Source organism: Pelobates fuscus, chromosome 7 (assembly GCF_036172605.1).
Source record: "Pelobates fuscus isolate aPelFus1 chromosome 7, aPelFus1.pri, whole genome shotgun sequence".
Classification (NCBI taxonomy): domain Eukaryota; kingdom Metazoa; phylum Chordata; class Amphibia; order Anura; family Pelobatidae; genus Pelobates; species Pelobates fuscus.
The window spans coordinates 156,410,950-156,435,491 of NC_086323.1; positions in this window are offsets into that span (position 1 = coordinate 156,410,950).

The window sequence follows — 24,542 nt, forward strand, 5'->3', positions numbered from 1 at the left end:
CACAGGCATATGTGTATACAATAAAAAGATGTCTCTGTTCCCTGAAAGAGGCCAGTCGCTGTTTAAGAAGGGTCAGCGGCCGAAAACCTTCTGTAGGGAAAGCGGTCAGGCAGCATGCTGCTGGTCTTGGACTTATTATATATATAAAAATGTATATATATTTTTTCTCCTAATGAAAGCTCTCAGTTGGGAGCTGAAACTTCGACATTTTATTGGATCACGTAAATAAAAGAGTGCATTTTTTTCTTTGTCTTTTTGTAAATATATACATATATATAGTGTAGATTGTATTAGCCTTATTAGTCCCATAGACAAGATGCCAAATGACCAGAGTATTGCAGTATGCAATGAAACCTTTTTTATTTTATTGGTGAGTCTTTGAAATTCCCTTCAACCCCTTAAGGACACATGACATGTGTGACACGTCATGATTCCCTTTTATTCCAGAAGTTTGGTCCTTAAGGGGTTAAAGGGACACTATAGTACCCTGAGGGTGCCCCCACCCTCAGGGTCCCCCTCCCGCGGCGCTGAAGGGGTTAAAACCCCTTCAACTACTCACCCTTTTCCCCTGCCGGGCTCCCTTACCTCTCCTCCCCCACCGATGTCAGCATCCTTGTCTGACGTCATCAGCGCCGAATGCGCATGCGCGGCACTGCCACGCGCGCATTCAAAGTGTCCGTAGGAAAGCATTTTTCAATGCTTTCCTATGGATGCTCTGCGTGATTGAGGCATAATATGCCTCAATCATTGCCGATGCGCCTCTAGTGGCTGTCCGGAAGACAGCCACTAGAGGCTGGCTTAACCCCAGATGTAAACATAGCAGTTTCTCAGAATTTTTTTTTTAGAGATTATCCTTTCCTTGTAGGCCTTTTGCCTAAATGACTCTGACCGTGTACTCAGGTGCTGATCTCTGTCTTTAGTGTCAGAACAATGCAGTGATATCTGATAGACTGGCTGTAGATGATACCTTGTTTGGTGTGACTCGGATGGAAGCTGGAATTGTGGAGGTAGCTGTACCTGTCTGTGGGTTTTCTTTACACAGACGAATGAAGAATGCCATTGGTGACTGTTATTGTGCGGTCCAAGAAACTCACACTATGATTTGAAAAGTTAATTTTCATGTTTATTGATGGTGGAATGAATTGAATGATTTATGGAAGTCTATAAAGCTTTCTTCTCCTTCTGTCCACATTTTGAAAATATCATCGATGTAACGATAATATGTATATGGTTTGTGGGGCTGTGTACATAAAAATCTGCTTTCTAGGTCAGCCATGAAAAGATTAGCGTAATGGGGTGACATTTTTGTGCCCATCGCTGTCCCTGTCATTTGTAGGTACCGTATATACTCGAGTATAAGCCGACCCGAATATAAGCCGAGGCCCCTAATTTTACCCCAAAAAACTGGGAAAACGTATTGACTCGAGTATAAGACTAGGGTGGGAAATGCAGCAGCTACTGGTAAATTTCTAAATAAAATTAGATCCTAAAAAAATTATATTAATTGAATATTTATTTACAGTGTGTGTATATAATGAATGCAGTGTGTGCGTATGAGTGCAGTGCGTGTATGAGTGCAGTGCGTGTATGAGTGCAGTGCGTGTATGAGTGCAGTGCGTGTGTGTATGAGTGCAGTGTGTGTGCGGATATATTAATTGAATATTTATTTCCAGTGTGTGTATATAATGAATGCAGTGTGTGTGTATGAGTGCAGTGTGTGTGAGTGCAGTGTGTATGAGTGCAGTGTGTGTGTGAGTGCAGTGTGTGTATGAATGCAGTGTGTGTATGAATGCAGTGTGTGTGAGTGCAGTGTGTATGAGTGCAGTGTGTGTGAGTGCAGTGTGTATGAATGCAGTGTGTGTGAGTGCAGTGTGTGTGAATGCAGTGTGTGTATGAATGCAGTGTGTGTATGAATGCAGTGTGTGTGAGTGCAGTGTGTGTGAGTGCAGTGTGTGTATATGAATGAAGTGTGAGTGTGTGTGATGCAGTGTGTGTTTGTGTATGTGTTGGTGGGGGTGGGCATTTAATATATTATTAATTATTATTTTTTGTAATTTTTTTTATATTATTATTTTTTTATATTATTATTTATTATTTAATTATTATTTGTTTAATTTTTTTTATATTATTATTTTTTTTTGTATTATTATTATTATTTTTTTTAATTATATATTTTTTTTCATCCCCCCTCCCTGCTTGATACATAGCAGGGAGGGGGGCTCCTTCCCTGGTGGTCCAGTGTCATTGGTAGTTCAGTGGGGGGGAGAGGGGGGCTGGCAGAGCTGTACTTACCTTTCCTGCAGCTCCTGTCAGCTCCCTCCTCCTCCGCGCGGTCTGTGCAGCTCCCTCTGTCAGCTCCCAGTGTAAGTCTCGCGAGAGCCGCGGCTCTCGCGAGACTTACACTGGGAGCTGACCGAGGTGCTGAACGGACGGCGCGGAGGAGGAGGGAGCTGACAGGAGCTGCAGGAAAGGTAAGTACAGCTCTGCCAGCCCCCCTCTCCCCCCTGTCTGTATTATGGCAATGCAAATTGCCATAATACAGACAGTGACTCGAGTATAAGCCGAGTTGGGGTTTTTCAGCACAAAAAATGTGCTGAAAAACTCGGCTTATACTCGAGTATATACGGTAGTTATTGTTATTAAAACTGGAATAGTTGTGTGTGAGTATTAATTCTATAAGCTGGGCAATAATTATCATTATTTGTATGTTGGTTTGTAGGATGAGAAAAATTTAATGCAGGCCTCAAAAGCATCATTATGTGGGATGTTACTGTATAAGGATTCCACATCCATTGTTACTAGTATAGTGTTTTCAGATAGTTCATTTATCTGGTTAAGTTTATTGAGGAAGGTATCATTGCATACTGCAATACATTATATATATATATATATATATATATATTGTCCTGCAATACATCATATATAGTGATGTCGCGAACATAAAATTTTCGGTTCGCGAACCGCGAACACGAATTTCCACAAATGTTCGCGAACCGGACGAACCGCTATAGACTTCAATAGGCAGGCGAATTTTAAAACCCACAGGGACTCTTTCTGGCCACAATAGTGATTGAAGGGGGGGGGGAGACCTACTCTCCTTCCCCCCACCCGGCCCGCACCCCTAGGCTAAGAACACTCTGATTGGTCGGTTTAACCCCTTAAGGACACATGACATGTGTGACATGTCATGATTTCCTTTTATTCCAGAAGTGTGGTCCTTAAGGGGTTAAGCCAATCAGAGTGCTCTTTGTCATTTTACACAGCGTGGGAAAATTCCAAAGAACTTTCCCACGCTGTGTAAAATGACAAAGAGCACTGTGATTGGATGGATTGGCTAGAACTCCCCGGGTCCTCTCCTGCCTCCCTCCCTGCCTGTGCACCGGTGAGGGAGATCTTTGATTTCCCTCACAGGCCCATGGAGGTACATAGCACGGGCTGTGAGGCACACCCGGCACACCCCATGCGCACGCCTATGAGAATGGCCCTGCTGGACCCAGATAGAAGATTTAATTACTTTGTTTGTGACTTTGTGTGACTGCGTTCATGTGACTGTGTGCATGCAATTATCAGTGACCAGTGATCAGTGTCTGTGCATGGGGGTGGGGAGGCGCTCTCTCTCCATTTTTAATTATTCATGTCTACATCAACTGCTCTCACACATTAAAAAAATAGCCATAGTCTTACATACATACTTAATATGCCTCTCTTACACACATGCATGCACATATGTACAGTAGGGATAGTTGAAAGTTATTGTAAATGATGTTCAAGTACTATTGTCATCTGATGATCATCAAAGAAAGAATATTAAGTGATGAATATTATTATTTTTAGGTACATTTATTCCACAACAGTTATTTTGATAATTAAGCAATATGTCTACATCACCAGCACAAAATAAAATGTCTCATGCTGCTTTCCAAAAGGAAAAAAGGCTCTTAACCCCTTAAGGACCAAACTTCTGAAATAAAAGGGAATCATGACATGTCACACGTCATGTGTCCTTAAGGGGTTAAACCTGATTAAACCTGATCAAGTAGAAAAAGCTGTAAGCGAGTTGGAGTGTGAAACAGAAGAGAATAGTGAAGTTGTAGATGTTGAACCACAGCATCCTACTTCAACTATGGCCAAGCATTTTTAGGAAATGGAAAGTGATACAAACACTGAGTAAGAGAGTTCACAGAAATCACCATCATCATCAGAAGATGAAAATGGTAAAAGCACTCTGGTAGACCTCTCAGATCCTGCTGATTGGCCTGACACAGTTAATAGATCACTAAAATAAACCATTGTTATAAAAGTCAAAAGTGCACTTTGTATTTTCTTAAATAATCATCCAAGAGATGGTTTATATCTAACCACTATAGACAATGCCTTGGAAATATGGAAGAGCAGTTTAGAGTGGCTTAGTTATTCTCCTAAATGGAACAACATTTTTTGCTTTAGTTGTAAACTCTTAACAACCACACACACAAGCCTGACAATTGGAGGCTACAATGATTGGAAACGTGCCACAGTGTATGGCCAAACCTGAAGTGTCCCCCATCTCATCTCATGCTATGGGAGACTGGATGGAATTGTTAACAGGCTTGGGTCAGGAAGAACTATTGATCAGTCATACCAAAGATTATTGGCAACAAAAACACAGCACTTGCCCAATGTTTTTGAGTGCCTTGTAGACATTGTTCATTACCTTGAGAAGAAGTGCTTGGCCTTCAGAGATAGCAGTGATACACTGTACAGTGACAACAATGGAAATTACTTGCAACTTGAAGAAATGCTCGCAACATTTTATAATTTGATGCAAAACCATTTCAAACAGATAGCAAATTCAGAAATTCGTCAGCATTATTTAGGAAAATACATTCAAACTGAACTAATTGGTTTAATTTCAAAAGAAATATGCAGGCTCATTTTGCAGTTGCTTAAGGATGCCAAATATTATTCTATTATACTTGACTGCACCCATGACATTGCTGTTGTTGAACAGATGTCTATGATTGTCAGGTTTGTATCAATTAAGCAAGGACATTTTCCAACTGAAAATCTTGAAATTCACATCTAAAATAAATTCCTTGGTTTCCTGCCAGTTAACAAATAAACTGGAGAGGGACAAAAGGGAGACAATTTTGAATGAGCTTGAAACACTTAAGATACCTCTACGTGATATGAGAGATCATGGGTATGATAATGGCTCCAACATGAATGGCAAGCACTCAGGAATACAGAAAATAATTTTGGACTTGAACTTGCTTTCTATGTCCCCTGCAGTGTTCATTCCTCGAATCTTGTTGTGAATGATGCTGCTATGTGCTGTAGGGATGCAAGTACATTTTATTTTTGCATCCTTCAGAACATATTTTTTTTTTAGTTTTTGTTATCAGCAACGATGGGATGCTTTAAAACACATATGCGCAAGCTGACAGTTATGCTGCTATCAGATACTAGATGGCCAAGCAGACGATGTTATTTAGCCATTTTCTTTTGTTTCCTTTCATTAACATATGAAATGGCATATTAATTCTATCAGCAAAGTTCTTCGAAGCCAGTCAATGTACTTGCCAGATGTTGTGGAACACACAATGTTTCCTCCCCCTCCCCCCCTCCCCCCCCCCTCCCCAAGTGTTTCAGATGAGGAAAGGTGGCTATATTCTTATGAGGTTCAAGATGATCCTATCTTAGATTCTAAAAATACATTTAAAGTGGGATGTTTCCTCACAACATTGGACGCTACAATAAAATTAGCTAACAAGAGATTTGAACAGCTTAAATTCCATTCCACACATTTTGAAATGACACATGCAAGCTAAAAGATGTGCAAAAAGAAGAACTCCGAAGTTCAGCATGGTATTGCTGAAGGTTTTAGCTGATTAAAAATCAAAGGAGTCTGGTGTAAATGCAAGGCAACTGTGTGAAGAGCTTGCTGTGTTGGATCTTGTAAAACCTACGATGACACATGTAGATGTTGATTCAATCCAAATGTGGCAATGGCACTTCGTATTATGTTGATCATTGTTGCCTCAAGTAAGCAAAGTTTTTCAAAAGCTGAAAATTATAAAAAATTATATTATAATTCATTGTCCCAAGAATGGCTGGTTGGACTTGCCATGATTTCAATTGAGAATCGCACGGTCCAGGAGATTGACTTTGAGTCACTACTGAAGGACTTTTCACAGGTTAAAACAAGATAAGTAACATTTATTTAAATACAAGAACCTGCTATTACGTAAGTTGTTAAAACAGTTTACAACTTTTTTTTAGCACTTAAAATGTATGCTGCATTTATATAATCATTTTTACCATGTATTTGAAGTTCTTTGAATAATTTTCTATAAAGGGCTTTTGAAAGACCACACCATTTCTATTGTTGCACTTATTTTATGCAAGTATGCCACAAAAACAAAAATAAGTGGCATGTTTTTTTCTTTTTACAAACTGTATATTGTATTGCACTTTCATATTGTTTATGTGTTAAATTAGCACTTTATTTTATATAATGACCTTTTGTCCATGACCTTTTGTCCAGTCTCTTAAAGCAAACGATGCAGGGTTATTCACTAAAATGAGAATTCAAAGTGAATTCAAAATTTGCTTCCAAATTTGCTTAACTGGATTTTTTCAAATCAGCTATTTTGTTTGCACTAAAGAACTAAATGGGTAATAAGCCATTAAGTTATCAAAGTCACGTACTAAACTTTCTTCAGCAATGGCATGTTATACTCCACTATTCTAAATAGCTGGCTTAAACGCAATACATAAGTATTTTTGTAAATCTTTCTTTTATTATGGCATATGCGTCATGGGGTACAGAAGAAAAAGAGGATGCATTGTGGGATAACATGAGTAAATAATATCAGGATAGTGTGCAATGCACCTCAAAGAAAGATTGCCATGGATTTTGTTTTTTGTGAAACAAACATGTAAACAGATTGGTACAAGCTTGGTTGAGAAGCAAAAGTAACAAAGTTCAGCTTCATATACAAGTCTGGTGGTCATAGCTAAACAAGATATTTTGTGTTATAACGACATAGGAACAACATAGTAATAAAGGCCTGGTAGTATTTGTGGGTCATAGGAACACACAGAGGATTATTAAGGCTCAACTGAGCTGGTATAGTGGGCAGAGTTGTCCACGCTAAAACATTCTGTTTGAGAGTGACCCTGATTGCAATTACTGGGCAGTTTTGGTTCTCAGGGTTGGGTACACTAAATACTGTCGTGTTCAGGCATAACCTTTTCACAATGCACAATTTTTGTTTTAAGTGACTCCTGAAAGATACAATGCACATTCAGTAAAGATATAGATCAAAGACAAGAGCTGCTAAGATTTAAACAGTTAAAGAATCAATTCCTGTAAGTTAGCTAGGATTGTCTGTTGTTTCAGCCACCGGGGCAACGGTACTCTGGCCTGCACTAGTGGTTACTCATAGGGTTGGCCGGTTCTACTATTATAGGTATGAGCAAGGGAATAAACAATAATAACGTTGTGCAGACAATGCAAAAACATAAACTTGTAACAGCATCGCTTCTTATTTTTAGAGTACTAAGCTAGTATGCTATGTCAGGTGCTAGTCAGATGTGCACCGGGATCCCGGTCTGGATCAAGATGTTATAAATAAAAAAAAAAAAAAAAAAAAAATTGTTTTATGACCATGTAAGACATATTAACAAAGCTCTGTAGGCTAACGTCGGCCTGCGGGCACCTGGAAGTGGTACATGTAGGTCCAATATGGGTATATGTAACGTTTGAAAATGGGAAAGTGGGCCAATGCAGGTTATGACTGGTCTGTGAGAGCCTAATATTGTTGCACACACTCCAGATAAGCCCATATTAGTGGGATGGCGGGGGCATGGTTGTTTCACGCCATTCTGACTTGGTGCAATATGACAGCGGTAATGTGAAGCATGGCTGGCAATGTAAGTCCAAAAGGTTGGTCAGTCGAGAGGTTTAGCCTGGAGGCCAGATTGCTTTGCGGGGTCATGCAAAATGGCGGGGTGACTACTTTTATGAGTGACACCCCACGTGGGCACGGGCTTTTTCGCTATGCCCTCCTAGTCGGAGCAAGTGAGGTATGGGCCTTTCGCTGAGCATTATGGGCTTATAAGTAAAGCTATATATATACATGTAGTTCAGAGAGTTTAATGGGCGTAAGTTTAGAACTTAATTGTGTACTAAGAAATAGTTAACGTCTAGTGTATTCAGCTAGATGGCACCAGATAGTTGCCTTAAGTGCGGTGCGTGGAGCCCCAGCAAGTAGGTGGAAAAGCCGATGGCCTAATAACTACACAGTGTGACCACTGCTAGTACTGTACCGGCAGTGCATGGTTCTATTAGTCGTCCCCAGTAAGAAATGCAATTGAATAAGGCCTTAAGTGCTACAGTGGGCGCATGCATCAATTAAAAGGCGTTGTCCAGTACAGAACACCTTTCAAATTATATAAATTTTAACCTGTAGCACAAAAAAAAAAAAAAGTTAAATATGTACGTGTCCTTTGTGTCGAAGGAAAAATAATAAGTTCAAGGGCTCTTGTGGGCCTCGAGAGTTCTCTTCCGTGTGGCAATAGCATAATCCCCTTGAGACTAGGCAATCTCACGCAAGACCGTGTAGTGGACCCATGGCCCGGTCTGGCGGGTTTCCCTGCGCTTCTATGTCGTGACTGCTGAGTATGCATCCGGAGTGGAGTTTCAAGGGATGAATGGTGCAATTCTGTCCGGGTCCCATGTGTGGGTGCGGTTGGGGGAGCTGTTGTTGTTGTCCCCGGTAGTCTCTTCATTCGGAGGCAGCAGGTCGTGAGGTAGATCCAGGAGCCGGAGGAGGGTCGGGGCTTCACTGATGTCTTGGATGCTGTGTGTGGTTGTTCTCGTTGGACCGTCAATGTCCTGGATGCCCGCCAGCGGTAATCGATTTTGTGGGTGCGTAGGATGGAGGTAAGTGGCCGTGACGACCTACGCCAGGCCAAGGTGCCATTGGACAGGTCTGGGTAAAGTGTGAGGTCCATATTGTCCAGGCAGAGGGGGGCCTTGCCCTGGAGGGCTGATAAAATCGCTGCCTTATGACCGCTGTTGCGTAGTATCAGGATGACATCTCTCGTCGCATTAGTTGGGGCGTTTGCCGGTTTTGGGACTCTGAAGGCCCGCTCCGGGGCGATTGTTTGCTGCTGACCACGAGGTAAGATTGCCTGTATCATGCGCTGCATCATAGAAGGCAGTTCGGCCTCTGCAACGTCCTCCCGGACCCCTCTGACTTTAATATTAGCGGCCCGCCTGGCGTCTTCGAGTGCCGCAAGGCGATGTTCGAATTGCCTGTTTTGCCGTTCCAGGGTATGTACTGCGTGTTGCAGTGCGGCAGCCTCTTGGGCCTGGGATTGTGAGGAGCTCTCCAGTTTGAAGATGCGGCCTGTCAGGCCTGACAGATCTGTGCGGAGCGCTGTAATGTCCTCATGGAAGCTCTGCTTCAGGTCCGCCAGTAACGTCTTCATGACCGCCAACGTGAGCGGTTCTGTGTCTTTCTCCTTGTCGCCTCGTTGAGCCCTTTGAGATGGGTTAGGAGGCTGTAATAGACCTCTCTCTTCCTCGTCGGACAAGTCGTCAGAGAAGTCTGAGCACCCGCCGTGCTGGGCCGCCATGATGGAGTCTGAGGCTCCGCGTGTCTGCCTCCATAAGTCTCCGATAGTAAGTCCCGATGTGGGCTTGTGAGGCATCACTTTTTTCCCCTTTCTCCCCATTAATGTTTAGGATGGGTGCTTGTCGGTTGGGGTGTGAGAGGAGGGAATATTTCACGCTTTTTCTCGTGTTGGACTCGGAGCCCTCTTGATGTGCGTCTGTTCGCTGCTGCAGTCAACCGGAAGTCTATACATAAGTATTTTTATTAATGTAAATGTTGAAAAAGTGAGGAGACATATGTAATGTCATGACATCGGCAGATCATATGGGTGGAGTATTGTGATGTCCCATCATGGGCAGAGCATATGGGGGGTCTGCAGAAAATCTTTTTGGCTAGAATGGCATAAATCCTTGCTTTGGCCCTGACCTGCCCTCTATCTTAAGTTATCCAAATCACTTTCTGCTTAGACTGCTCTACGTCACCTACAATATACACATGAAAAATGCCAACACTCCGGATTTAAAAAATATGTATTGTCCTAAAAAGTGGATTTAGTACAAAGCCCTGGACTGTGGCATTTTGCATGTGTATATTGTCTATGGAGTACCTGACACAATGCTCATAGTGGACCCTAGAAATTCTATTTATTTTTTTATTTTGGATTCTTACCTTACTTATGCCATCATTTAGGTTTGATCACAAATGCAATATTTCACTTATATTGTTTTTTTTAACACTGAAGTGAACTATCTGATTTACAAAGAAAAAGGCGGCGACCCCCTAAGCGGTATACAGGGAGTGCAGAATTATTAGGCAAGTTGTATTTTTGAGGATTAATTTTATTATTGAACAACAACCATGTTCTCAATGAACCCAAAAAACTCATTAATATCAAAGCTGAATATTTTTGGAAGTAGTTTTTAGTTTGTTTTTAGTTATAGCTATTTTAGGGGGATATCTGTGTGTGCAGGTGACTATTACTGTGCATAATTATTAGGCAACTTAACAAAAAACAAATATATACCCATTTCAATTATTTATTTTTACCAGTGAAACCAATATAACATCTCAACATTCACAAATATACATTTCTGACATTCAAAAACAAAACAAAAACAAATCAGTGACCAATATAGCCACCTTTCTTTGCAAGGACACTCAAAAGCCTGCCATCCATGGATTCTGTCAGTGTTTTGATCTGTTCACCATCAACATTGCTTTCAGAAGCAACCACAGCCTCCCAGACACTGTTCAGAGAGGTGTACTGTTTTCCCTCCTTGTAAATCTCACATTTGATGATGGACCACAGGTTCTCAATGGGGTTCAGATCAGGTGAACAAGGAGGCCATGTCATTAGATTTTCTTCTTTTATACCCTTTCTTGCCAGCCACGCTGTGGAGTACTTGGATGCGTGTGATGGAGCATTGTCCTGCATGAAAATCATGTTTTTCTTGAAGGATGCAGACTTCTTCCTGTACCACTGCTTGAAGAAGGTGTCTTCCAGAAACTGGCAGTAGGACTGGGAGTTGAGCTTGACTCCATCCTCAACCCGAAAAGGCCCCACAAGCTCTTTGATGATACCAGCCCAAACCAGTACTCCACCTCCACCTTGCTGGCGTTTGAGTCGGACTGGAGCTCTCTGCCCTTTACCAATCCATCCATCCGGCCCATCAAGACTCACTCTCATTTCATCAGTCCATAAAACCTTAGAAAAATCAGTCTTGAGATATTTCTTGGCCCAGTCTTGACGTTTCAGCTTGTGTGTCTTGTTCAGTGGTGGTCGTCTTTCAGCCTTTCTTACCTTGGCCATGCCTCTGAGTATTGCACACCTTGTGCTTTTGGGCACTCCAGTGATGTTGCAGCTCTGAAATATGGCCAAACTGGTGGCAAGTGGCATCTTGGCAGCTGCACGCTTGACTTTTCTCAGTTCATGGGCAGTTATTTTGCGCCTTGGTTTCTCCACACGCTTCTTGCGACCCTGTTGACTATTTTGAATGAAACGCTTGATTGTTCGATGATCACGCTTCAGAAGCTTTGCAATTTTAAGAGTGCTGCATCCGTCTGCAAGATATCTCACTATTTTTGACCCATTTTGCCAAAGGAAAGGAAGTTGCCTAATAATTATGCACACCTGATATAGGGTGTTGATGTCATTAGACCACACCCCTTCTCATTACAGAGATGCACATCACCTAATATGCTTAATTGGTAGTAGGCTTTCGAGCCTATACAGCTTGGAGTAAGACAACATGCATAAAGAGGATGATGTGGTCAAAATACTAATTTGCCTAATAATTCTGCACTCCCTGTAGAGTGTGTAAAGGGAACTTAATAGGGGGTATCCCTATAAATACAATACATTATGCACAAAGAAATTACCTGTGTCCAGAGGACACAGTAAAGCCCCTATATGAATATAATGTAATTAAAACTCAATTTATTTATATATGTTTAAAAAGGAACAGTAATTAAACAAAAAAAACACACACAAAAAAAAGGAAACTTATAAACACAAAATAAAGGGGAGCTAATAAGCTCTAAGTAAGAAATGGGGTAGAAGGGGATTTAGAGCAATAGAGGCTGCTTGTAAAAGGAATGATAAGATAGAGACAATTATGAATCCTAATCATGTATAGGTTACAAGGTAGTTATGGTGAGTAAAAAAATATACTCACAGAGAGTTTGAACAAGGAAATATATACAATGTACCAACTAAATCCTATAACCAAAGGATTACAGAGGGATAATGTCTCTGAAAAACATTATGTAGCTAAGCCTTCATTGAACTTGCTAAACACTGAATCGACTTCAAGGTCGCTGTCTGAAAAAATAATATTGTAATGAAGGCAAAAAGCTAGGTTGGTTGTAAAACAGAGACAAGTATAGAGTAAATTCATCTGTTAGTTATCAGGTAGTTGTGGTGAGTAGATAAAATATACTCACAGAAAGGTTGAACCCAATAGCTTAGTTGCTAAGCAGTATAATACCTATGAAATTATGCCTCAAGGGAATATATACAATGTTGCAAAAAATTCTATAACCAAAAAATTGCAAAGGATACTGCCTCTGGAGAGAATTTGTAGTTGAGCCTTCATTAAACTTGCTAAATGTTTAGTCGACTTCAAGGTTGCTGTCTGAAAAAATTATGCAAAGAAGGCTAAACAAAAGGAAGCAAAAAATGCTTTAGAGTTTAGACAAAAGGCAAACCTTCCATGCTAACTAAACAATTGCCCTAATGATAAATCTCATTTAGGAGAGTTTCCCCTCTTGAAATTTCTACAAAAACCTTCACCAACTAACCATAGTGGTAAAAATAATTTTGATGTGAGTTTAAAAAAAAATAAAAAAAAAATAAATAGAGTAAGCCAGACGCGCGTTTCGGCTCTGCTAAAGTGCCTTCGTCTGAGGCATTGAGATGTTCAACCTGCTGTGGTGCTTTTTAAATGAGATTAGAGTGAGGTTTGAATTTTTTGCAACATTGTATATATTTCCTTGAGGCATTATTTTATAGGTATTATACTGCTTAGCAACTAAGTTATTGGGTTCAACCTTTCTGTGAGTATATTTTTTCTACTCACCACAACTAGCTGATAACAAAAAGACTGATATACTCTATAATTGCCGCTGTTTTACAACCAACCTAGCCTTTTGCCTTTATTACAATATTTTTTTTCATACAGCGACCTTGAAGTCGATTCAGTGTTTAGCAAGTTTTTCAGAGACATTATCCCTCTGTAAGCCTTTGGTTATATGATTTAATTGCTACATTGTATATATTTCCTTGTTGTACTATCCTATAGGTACCATATTGTTCAAACTCTCGGTGAGTATATTTTTTTACTCACCCTAACTAACTTGTAACCTATTTACGGATTAGGAGATTAGGATTCATAATTGTCTCTATCTTATCATTCCTTTTACAAGCAGCCTCTATTGCTCTAAAACCCCTTCTACCCCATTTCTTTTCCTTTTTTGTGTGTTTTTTGTGGTTCAATTACTGTTCCTTTTTAAACATATATAAATAAATTGAGTTTAAATTACATTATATTCATATAGGGACCATTGGTCATTTCTTTGTGAACTATGTGATTTAGATTAATTTGTAATAAACTACTGATTCCTTTTTCCCACAAAGCAAATTTCAGGTAAGACTCGTGCAATACTTTTGACAGAGTAGAGAACGTCTTCGGAAACATACAGATGGCTTACTTGTAGTTTTTTACTTATAATTCTTTATTTTTAAATTGCGTAGAAAAATCAAAAGATAACACAATTTACACTGAAAATACTTATATGTAGTGACATTTCTACTCAGATTAAGTGAAATAGGAAATAGCACTTTAAAAAAAAAAAGAAGCAAAAAGATAAGATTAACACAGTGCAAGCTATGTAGAGCTTAAACGTATTAAGGAAGCAGGTCATATGCACTGAGAGTGAGCTCAAAAGGATAAACAGTAATTAACTGTCAAAAATAGTAATCAACGTTAGCTAGAGAATGAAAACCCCTCGGAGGTCCCCACACAAGATAGAAATGAAAGCTTTACATGGAGATAGAAAAACAAACAAATTGACTGCTCAATAGTTGAAATCAAGAGATGCACTGCAGAAACACCATGCCAAAAATAGGTATGGATGCCCAGGCTCAGCTTCAGAATCAGAAGACTCCCTGCAGGGATCTAATACAGTCCAGCCATGGGTGTACGGGTGTTGGGCCTATTAACCCACTAGCGGCGTATGGCAGCTGTAAGGTAGTTGGACCAGCTCCGTATGATCAGCAGAGGTTTCACTGATGGTCGCAAGTCCCAGTTCTATTTGCGGTGCATTTTCTTTGTATATGCCGCCAACTTCTCTATGGGTCTCTTGTTCCATGGGCGTGCCACTTGGGACTGGGCAAGATTTCACGCTGTGGTTTCTTAATGTAGATCGGATCACGTGGCACAGTGTGTCCCAGGTGCACCTTCAGCTGTGCCCAGAAGGACTCAAAATATGCATTTGGGTTTTGTAGGAAGTCGTAAGTACCTCTGCTTGGGTTGAGTGAGCATGCAGTGTTTGCCATCTTAGAGGTGCCTTGATGCCTATCGCTTGTTCGGCGGTTGTGCGGCTCGCTCTCACCAGTGGAAGGGAGTCTCTGGAGAGTAGATCGGGATCACCCCCATCGGTCCAAAAGTTTAAGAAACGGGGCACCAAATGGCAGCTCAGTTTGGAGTGGAGTCTTTCTTATCTAAGAACGTTGAATGGGAGCGCCAGCAGTATCAGGCAGATTGAACATCCTAGCTTAAAACTGTGTTTGGAGGAAACAATATAAGTGAAGAAAGTGTGCAAAGGAAGGGCATGACAAAAAAAATTACACAGATCTTGACTGTTGGGATTAATTGAGAATACAGAGCGAAGTGTCTGACACATCTGTGTGCAACAAAGAAACACTTCTTGATAATTTAGAGTCATTGGCATATACTCCAACATTATTTTGCTTCTATTACTATAACATTGTTAGAATCTGTTCACTTGTATTTTTCATAATTCTCCTGTCTAAAAAAAATAGATTTATTGACAAACAATGTACAGAGTTTAGAAGAAAAACTTCAGTATCTTAACGATCAGCTCCGTTTCAGGAAAATGCTGGAAGAAATTGAACAAGATCAATTCAAAAGTTTTTATATGAGTTTTTTTTAATAATTATACGTGGAAGAAGAAGGATTAATCCATACAATTAAACAGATTCACCCAGACCAAATAGCGTACCAAACAAATTTCCAAGAAATATTCTAGCTATTTTTTAAATTATATATATATATATATATATATATATATATATATATATATATATATATATATATATATATATATATAATACACAAGATCATATATATATATATATATAAATGATTCTAGTCAAAGAAAAGAAAAAAAGTCTTGATAATGACAATTTTAAAGATTTCTTGCTTTTTCAGGATCTACCAAACAAGATCTTGGAGAAGATTATTTGCACCAATTCTGTTGAAACTAAGACAAAATGTTAATCTAAATGGACATTTCCTGTTTCAATCCATTCAATATGGGAAAGCAAGACGTTAACTTTTATAAAGTCCAAAACTCTAGAGCAGTGGATCCCAACCTTTTTTCACTTGAGTACCCCTTTTTTCCATAAATTGTATCCCTCATAGTAGCGAAATGTTTGCGCTTACTAGAATTGCTGTTATTTCGAATGTATACATTTTTCTCTGCCCTGCCCTGCCCTAGACTCCCCTGCTTTTCCTCTGCCCCAGTTATATATATATATATATATATATATATATATATATATATATATATATATATAACTGTGCATCTGCATGTGTGTCAGTGTTTCTAAATGTGTCTGTGTATCTACATGTGTGTCAGTGTGTATCTGTATGTCTGTATTTATGTGTCATTGTTTGTATCTTTGCATTTGCATGGTGGCAGTGTTTGTATCTGAGTGTATGTACATTTATGTGTGCCAGTGTTTGTATTTGTGTATCCATATGTGTGGCAATGTTTGTACATCTGCCAGTGTTTGTATCTCTGTGCCTTTGTGTATATCTGCATCTGTATATATGTCAGTGTGTTTCCATCTGGGTGTCTGTGCATCCACATAGGTGTCTGTATATCTGTGTGTATCTGCAATCTGCACTGTATAATACATAGATATTACACAGTGCAGATTGCAGTGTGTCTGTGCATCTGCATGAGTGTCAGTTTGTGTCTGTGCATCTAAATGTGTCAGTGTGTGTATCTGCAATCCGCACTGTATAATATATACATATACATATTATAAAGTGCAGACTTCAGATACACACACAATGTCACACATTCAGATACAGAAACACACACACTGCCACACATGCAGATGCACAGACACACAGATAAAAACATTGCCACACATGCGGCTAGACAGATAAAAAAAACTGCCACATATACAGATTTAGATACACACACATACAAACATTGCCAAACATGGAAATACACATATACAAACAATAACACACACAGATACATAGACACACACACACTGCCACACACGTAGATACACTGACACACAGATACAAACACTGACAATCATGTAGTTGCACAGGCACACTGATACACACACTGACACACATGCAGTTACACAGATACAAACACTGCCACACATGCAGATACACAGATATACAGATACAAACACAGACACATACAAGTTGCACAGACACACTGGCACACATGCAGATACACAGATACAAACACTGACATACTTACAGATGCACAGACACAGAGATACAAACACTGTCACACATGCAGATACGCAGATATACAGGTACAAATACTGACACATATACAGTTGCAAAGACACATTGGCACACATGCAGATACACACTGACATACATACAGTGACATACACTGACATACATACAGATGTACAGACACAGAGATACAAACACTACCACACATGCAGATACACAGACATACATAAAGATACACAGACTGACACATACAGATACATAGACACACACGTACAAACACTGCCACACATGCAGATATACACTACCATACATACAGATGTACAGATACAAGTAGAAACACTGTCACCTATGCAGATATACACACATTGACACACATGCTGATACACAGACACAGACACACTGGCACACATGCAGATACATAATTTCACAGAGGCACACACTGACACATACAGATACACACTGCCACACATACTGATTTACAAACACTGCCACACATGCAGATACACAGACACACATATACAAACACTGACATGCATACAGATAAAATGACACACAGAAACACAGATACAAACAATGAAACACATACAGATACACAGACATACAGATATAAACATTACACACATACAATTCAACATTTTAGCCAACCCCCAGTTTTCTAACTTTGGGTGCAGGAGGTGGGCTCCTGGGAGGAAGTGACTGGCTCTCACTTTCTTGCAGCACTCCCTGAAGATCAGAAAGGGGCTGGTTGAGTTGTTAACAGTCCCAGTGTGGAGGAACATGACAGTGTGGGGTGGGGGGAAGTGTTTTGGTGGTCAATGTTGGGGGATTGTAAATGTGTGGGAGCGCTGTGTGGGAGGGTGGTGGGACAGTGACAGTAGGGATGGTGACAGTGTGGTGGGGTAGTGAGTAGGAGAGTGACAGTGGGGATGGTGACTGTGTGGTGGGGCAGTTTGTAGGAGAGCGACAGAGGGGACGGTGAATGTGTTTGTGGGGGGCAGTGTGTGAGTGAGTGAGTGTGGTGGTGAGAGTGACAGTGTGGATGGTGACAGTGTGGTGGGGCAGTGTATGGGACAGTGACAGTGGGGAGGGTGACAGTGTGTATGGCAGCTGTAAGGCAGTTGGACCAGTTGCGTATGATCAGCAGAGGTTCCACTGATGGTTGCAAGTCAGTGGGTATGGTGACAGTACGGTGGGGCAGTGTGTTGGAGAGTGAAATTGGGGATGGTGGCAGTGTGTGGTGGGACAGTGTATGGGACAGCGACATTGGGGAGGGTGACAGTGTGTGGATGTGTGACAGTGGGGAAGGTTACAGTGTGTATGGCAGCTGTAAGGTAGTTGGACCAGCCCAGTAAGATCAGCAGAGTATGACAGTGGCGTATGGCAGCTGTAAGGTAGTTGGACCAGTCCCGTCTGATCAGCAGTGGTTCCACTGATGGTCGGAAGTCCCAGTGCTACTACACGTGTAGACATGTGACAGTGGGGAGCGTGGTATTGTGTGGATGTGTGGCAGTGGGGAGGGTGGCAGTGTGTGGATGTGTGACAGGAGGGTGGCCATGTGTGGCAGTGTGGGGAGGATGGCAGAGTGTGGATGTGTGGCAATGGGAAGCGTGGCAGTATGTGGATGTGTGGCAGTGGGGAGGGTGGCAGTGTGTGGATGTGGGACAGTGGGGGGGGGTGGCAGCAGAGGTTCCACTGATGGTTGGAAGTCCCAGTGCTACTTGGGGTGCATTTTCTCTGTATATCCTGCCACGTTCTCTATACATAACTTGTTCCATGGGCGTGCCACTTGGGTCTGGGCAAGATTGGAGTCACCCTTCTCTTGCACTGTTTCACGCTGTGGTTTCTTAAAGGGAGGGTGGCAGAGTGTGGATGTGTGGCATTAAGGAGGGTTAGTGTGTGGATATGTGACAGTGGGGAGGATTACAGTGTGTATATGTGTGACAGTGGGGAGCGTGGTATTGTGTGGATGTGTGGCAGTGGGGAGGGTGGCAGTGTGTGGATGTGTGGCAGTAGGAAGTGTGGCAGTAGGTGGATGTGTGCATGCAGTGGTGTATCCTGGTTTTGTGCTGCCCTAGGCAGCACAAAACTCAGGCGCCACCCCCCCCCCCAACCTTTACTCCGCCCCGCATTCTAAAGACACACACACATTCACTGACACATACGCATACACTCGCTAACAGAAACACACACACTCGCTAACAGAAACGCTAACAGAAACGCTAACAGACACACTGACACAAACTAGCAGACACACCCACACTCACAGACACACACACTAACAGACACCCACACACTAAGACACACACACTAACACACACACTAACACACACTAAGACACACACACTCACTAAGACCCACACACTCACTAAGACCCACACACTCACTAAGACCCACACACTCACTAAGACACACACTCACTAAGACACACACTCACTAACAGACACACACACACTAACAGACACACACACACTAACAGACACACACTCACTAACAGACACACACACACACACTCACTAACAGCACACACACACACACTCACTAACAGACACACACACTCACATTAACACTTTTCTTTTTTTTTTTTTTACTTTAACCCCCCCAGCCTCCTTACCTTTGGGAATGCTGGGGGGGTGGTCATCTTTCTCCCTTGTGGTCCAGTGGCTGCTGGGCGGTCGGGCGGCGCTGCTGGGCGGGCGGCGAGGGAGCACTCCCCCTGAGCTGTCTGCTCAGCTCCCTCGCGCGCCGCACAGTGAGGCTGGGAGGCGGAGCCGGAATATGACGTCATATTCCGGCTCCCAGCCTCACTGTGCGGCGCGCGAGGGAGCTGAGCAGACAGCTCAGGGGGAGTGCTCCCTCGCCGCCCGCCCAGCAGCGCCGCCCGACCGCCCAGAAGCAGCCCAGCATGTCTGTTAGCCGCAAGGCTAACAAGACATTTGCCTTGGGCATTTGGGGGGCGGCTTTTTTTGCCGCCCCCTGGAAAATGCCGCCCAAGGCAAATGCCTTGTTTGCCTCGCGGCTAATACGCCACTGTGTGCATGTGGGGAGGGTGGCAGTGTGTGGATGTGTGACAGTGGGGAGGGTGGAAGTGTGTGGATGTGTGACAGTGGGAAGGGTTAGTGTGCTGATGTGTGACAGTGGGGAGGGTGGCAGTGTGTGCATGTGTGATAGTGCGGAGGGTAGCAGTGTGTGGATGTGTGACAGTGGGGAGGGTTAGTGTGTGGATGTGTGACAGTGGGGAGGGTAGCAGTGTGTGGATTTGTGACAGTAGGGAGGGGTAGTGTGTGGATTTGTGGCAGTGGGGAAGGTGGCAGTGTGTGGATGTGTGACAGTGGAAAGGGTGGAAGTGTGTGGATGTGTGACAGTGGGGAGGGTTAGTGTGTGGATGTGTGACAGTGGGAAGGGTGGCAGTGTGTCGGTGGATGGCCAGGGTGCATTGGGACATGATCTCCTCTCCTCCAGCCTACCATGCTGTGGGATCTCCTCTCTGCCTGCCTGCGTGACAGGAGGTGTGCTCTCCTTTGTCCCAGCCACCCATGCAAAGCCTCCCATTCAAAGCTGTATTCCTGGTATTATCGCTCCCCCTGCTTCCCACCTCCCTCGTGCCCCTTCCCCCCGCAAGTTAAATCAAGGGTTAAAAACCCTTTATTTACTTACCTGATCCCAGTGCCAATGTCCTTTGGCGCTGGGTTGACGCTATGCCCCCTCCGACGACGTGCGACAAACGCACACTAATGCGCATGCACGGCAAATGCCGCGTGTGCATTAAACCTCCACATAGGAAAGCACTGAATCAATGCTTTCCTATGGGGAAAAATATGAACCTGGATGTCCTCATGTAGAGCGTGAGGACATCCAGTTACAGATACCAAACCAAAGGTCCGTTTCGATGCAGAAAGCGACTCCAGTGGCTGTCTTGGAAACAGTCACTGGAGGCAGACTTAATGCTGCAATGTTTACAGTTTCTCTGGACAGGGACAGTTGTTTTTTCTTTTCCCTCTACGTCTTCTCCTGATCTGGAAGCTGCTACCCTCAGCTGTAGGTTCATTTTAACTTAGAGGCTTGTCTTTTTGCCCCAATTTTTGTGAGAGCAGATGGGCACTCCATGGTACTTTCTGACCATGGTTCAGAAATTTATTGTTGAGAGTAATGTCATACCATGTTTGTTTGAATGTGTATTTGTTAGGTTGCCGTGAAGATGCAGAAAAAGATATAAATGAATATCTGGTGACCATTTGTAATGGTTAAATTACAGGGACAGTGCATGTACAAGGACTACATTTGAATTTTAAATGTATTTCAAATTGTATTTTAAACTGTGAAGAAAGAGGCAGGAGATATCCTAATGATACTATAATCTTATTAGAGAGAAATAGATAAGGAGACTTGGTGGTGGAATCACAGATTTAAAAAATGTGTTTTCCTCCTAATTACGAGATAAAAAAAGAGGTAATATCAAAGCAAGGATAAAGAAAGTTGATATATCATACTGGTATGTGCCATTGATAATCAGTTATATACTCTATCGAATGTCTATTTACCTAACAATAAACCAATAAAGTGCTTTGAAAAAAATATTAAAGCGGTAGAAAAAGTCAAAATAGCTGGAGATTTAAACTGTTGATAGCTGGGGACCTGAACTCTGCTGCAGCCCATACACTTGATAAAAAGACTAGTGATTCTATTAAAATTGACAGAAATGTCATAAAACAATCTAAAGCTGGGTGCTGCAGATGTTTTTGATGTCTGGCGATGGTACCACTTTAGCGAGAAAGATTTCACACATTTTTCAAGAGGTCATTTATCTTTCTCTAGGATGGATAAGATTTTGGCGGATATTTATTTCAAAATCAGATTATATAGCAAACAACACAAAGAAAATTTATATGAAAAACAATGTATAGCCTGACCATAGTCTAGTCAATTTAGAATTAAATAACAAAATTAAAAAATATTCAAGATCTACTTGGCGAATGGATGATTACATGTTAAAAATAAGGAGAATCAAGAATTTTTATCTAAAATAATCAATTACTATTTTCAGGAGAATACTGCAAAAGACGTTGAACATACTATAAAGTTTGTGTTTTCAAAGTGTTTTGAGAGGTTACCTGATAAAAATGAAAAAGCTGATTTGTACGTAGAATTTTACACATTATCTTCCATTATTAAAATCTAATTTTTAAATGAAGATCAATTAAAGTTTGAAGAAATTTTAAAACAATACATTTATAAGAGTTGAATAAAACTATAAACAAAATTAGATTTCCTTAAATTGAGATATTATCATATGGAGATAGGGTAGACAGAAGCCTCTCAAGTAAAATAAAATTAAAATTAAAAAAGAGAGATAAAAAAAATTATCTCCATTAAAGTCGACATATAATGTTTACATAACCCAGATGTTGCCCTCCTGACCCTGTAGTTGGACGCGAATAAGCGTTTGACAGAGTCAGTTGGGATTATATGTTCCAAGGAAGAGGCTACAATCTGCCTCTATGCTGACAATGTCTTTATTTCTTAATCAAACCCTGTAAAATCTTTAACAGCAGTAATAAAAGCAATTACATAGTTACATAGCTGAAAAGAGACTTGCGTCCATCAAGTTCAGCCTTCTTCACATATGTTTTTGCTGTTGATCCAAAAGAAGGCAAAAAACCCAGTCTGAAGCGCAACAAACTAGGAAAAAAATCCTTCTTGATCCCAAAATGGCAGTTGGATATCTCCTTGGATCAAGCAGCTATTACCCCACTAATTAGAATTTATATCCCTGTATGTTATGTTTTTGCAAATATTTATCCAATTGCTGTTTAAACATATGTATCTGATAAAACCACCTATTCAGGCAGAGAATTCCACATCCTTATAGTTCTGACTGTAAAAAAAAAAAAACCTTTTCTTTGCTTTAGATTAAATCGCTTTTCTTGCAGCCTAAATGCGTGACCTAAAATTGCACAGCATATTCAAGGTGTGGTCTTACCAGTGATTTATTTAAAGGAACACTATAGTCACCTAAATTACTTTAGCTAAATAAAGCCGTTTTAGTGTATAGATGATTCCCCTGCAATTTCACTGCTCAATTCACTGTCATTTAGGAGTTAAATCACTTTGTTTCTGTCTATGCAGCCCTAGCCACACCTCCCCTGGCTATGATTGACAGAGCCTGCATGAAAAAAAAAAAACTGGTTTCACTTTCAAACAGATGTAATTTACCTTAAATAATTGTATCTCAATCTCTAAATTGAACTTTAATCACATACAGGAGGCTCTTGCAGGGTCTAGCAAGTTATTAACATAGCAGGGGATAAGACAATCTTAATTAAACAGAACTTGCAATAAAGAAAGTCTAAATAGGGCTCTCTTTACAGGAAGTGTTTATGGAAGGCTGTGCAAGTCCCATGCAGGGAGGTGTGACTAGGGTTCATAAACAAAGGGATTTAACTCCTAAATGGCAGAGGATTGAGCAGTGAGGCTGCAGGGGCATGTTCTATACACCAAAACTGCTTCATTAAGCTAAAGTTGTTCAGGTGACTATAGTGTCCCTTTAAGATTTTAGTTATATTTCAAATGTATTTATAAATGTAGAGGCATTAGTTAAAGAAGATATATGGGGAGATTTTGGTTTTGACTGCAGTGGAACAGAGTACACTTATCTTGCAGTTCCATCAAATATTAAAACAATAGTGGAGGTAAATTTCTTCAGCTAATTTCTGAAGACTATGAATAAACTGTTAAAAGTATGGCGTAATAAAGACATTTGGGAGAATTATAATAAAAAGCCTATTATAATTAATTCCTAGATTTTGCCTAGCTGGATTTATTTGTTTAGGATGTTTGCCTTTAAAAGTTCCAACAAGTTGGCTGGGCTTACTACAAATACGTTTTAGAAACTTTGTCTGGAAAGGCAGGGATGGAAAAAAAAAACACAATTTTCTGAAGATAGGTTTTATTAACCAATTATTATGGCAACTTAAAATCCAGAGTAGTAGGATATGGTTTTCAGGAAATTTAGAGAAACTTTTTAAAATTTGCCAAAATTCTTTCAGTAAAGCTAATGTTATATGGTCCCTCGAGAAAATTAAAATCTATAACTTTAGTCTATGCTATGTTCTACAAACTATTCATGTTTGTGATTTTTATCTTGGCTTGTTAATGTATGTGTCTGTGACGGACCTCCTGGCACTCCGACTGAGTGCCTCCGCCAATCGATGCTCCTAGTGCTTTCTAAGGGCTCCAAGCACTCCACCAGACACCATAAGCACTGTAGACCCCATGAACCCAAGACCAGGATCCAGCTCCCAGTAGGTAGACTGCTCCTCCTCCAGAGAGCATAGCAGGAACAGCTATTAGAAGAGCTAGTGATTATACTCAGGGGAGGATAGTGATTATAGCAATCCCCAGAGTGTAGTTCCCCAAGTCCCCAAACATGAGCCAAGATTTCATGAACGGCTGAAGCAGGTCTGTTTAATGCAAGCAAGCACTTACAATGTATACATACATTTAAACCCCCAACAGTAGGTTACATAGAGCACTATAATACAAGGAAGGGTGGGGTCAGACAATAGCAAGGGCTGATGGGAGATTGAGACAAGACAAAGCAGCCAGTTTAAACTGGTCTGGCAGTGTCCCTGGGACAATGCCCTGCTAGGGGAACAATAGCACAGGAAAAAGGGGGTGAGGCACAGTCAAGAAATACATTCAA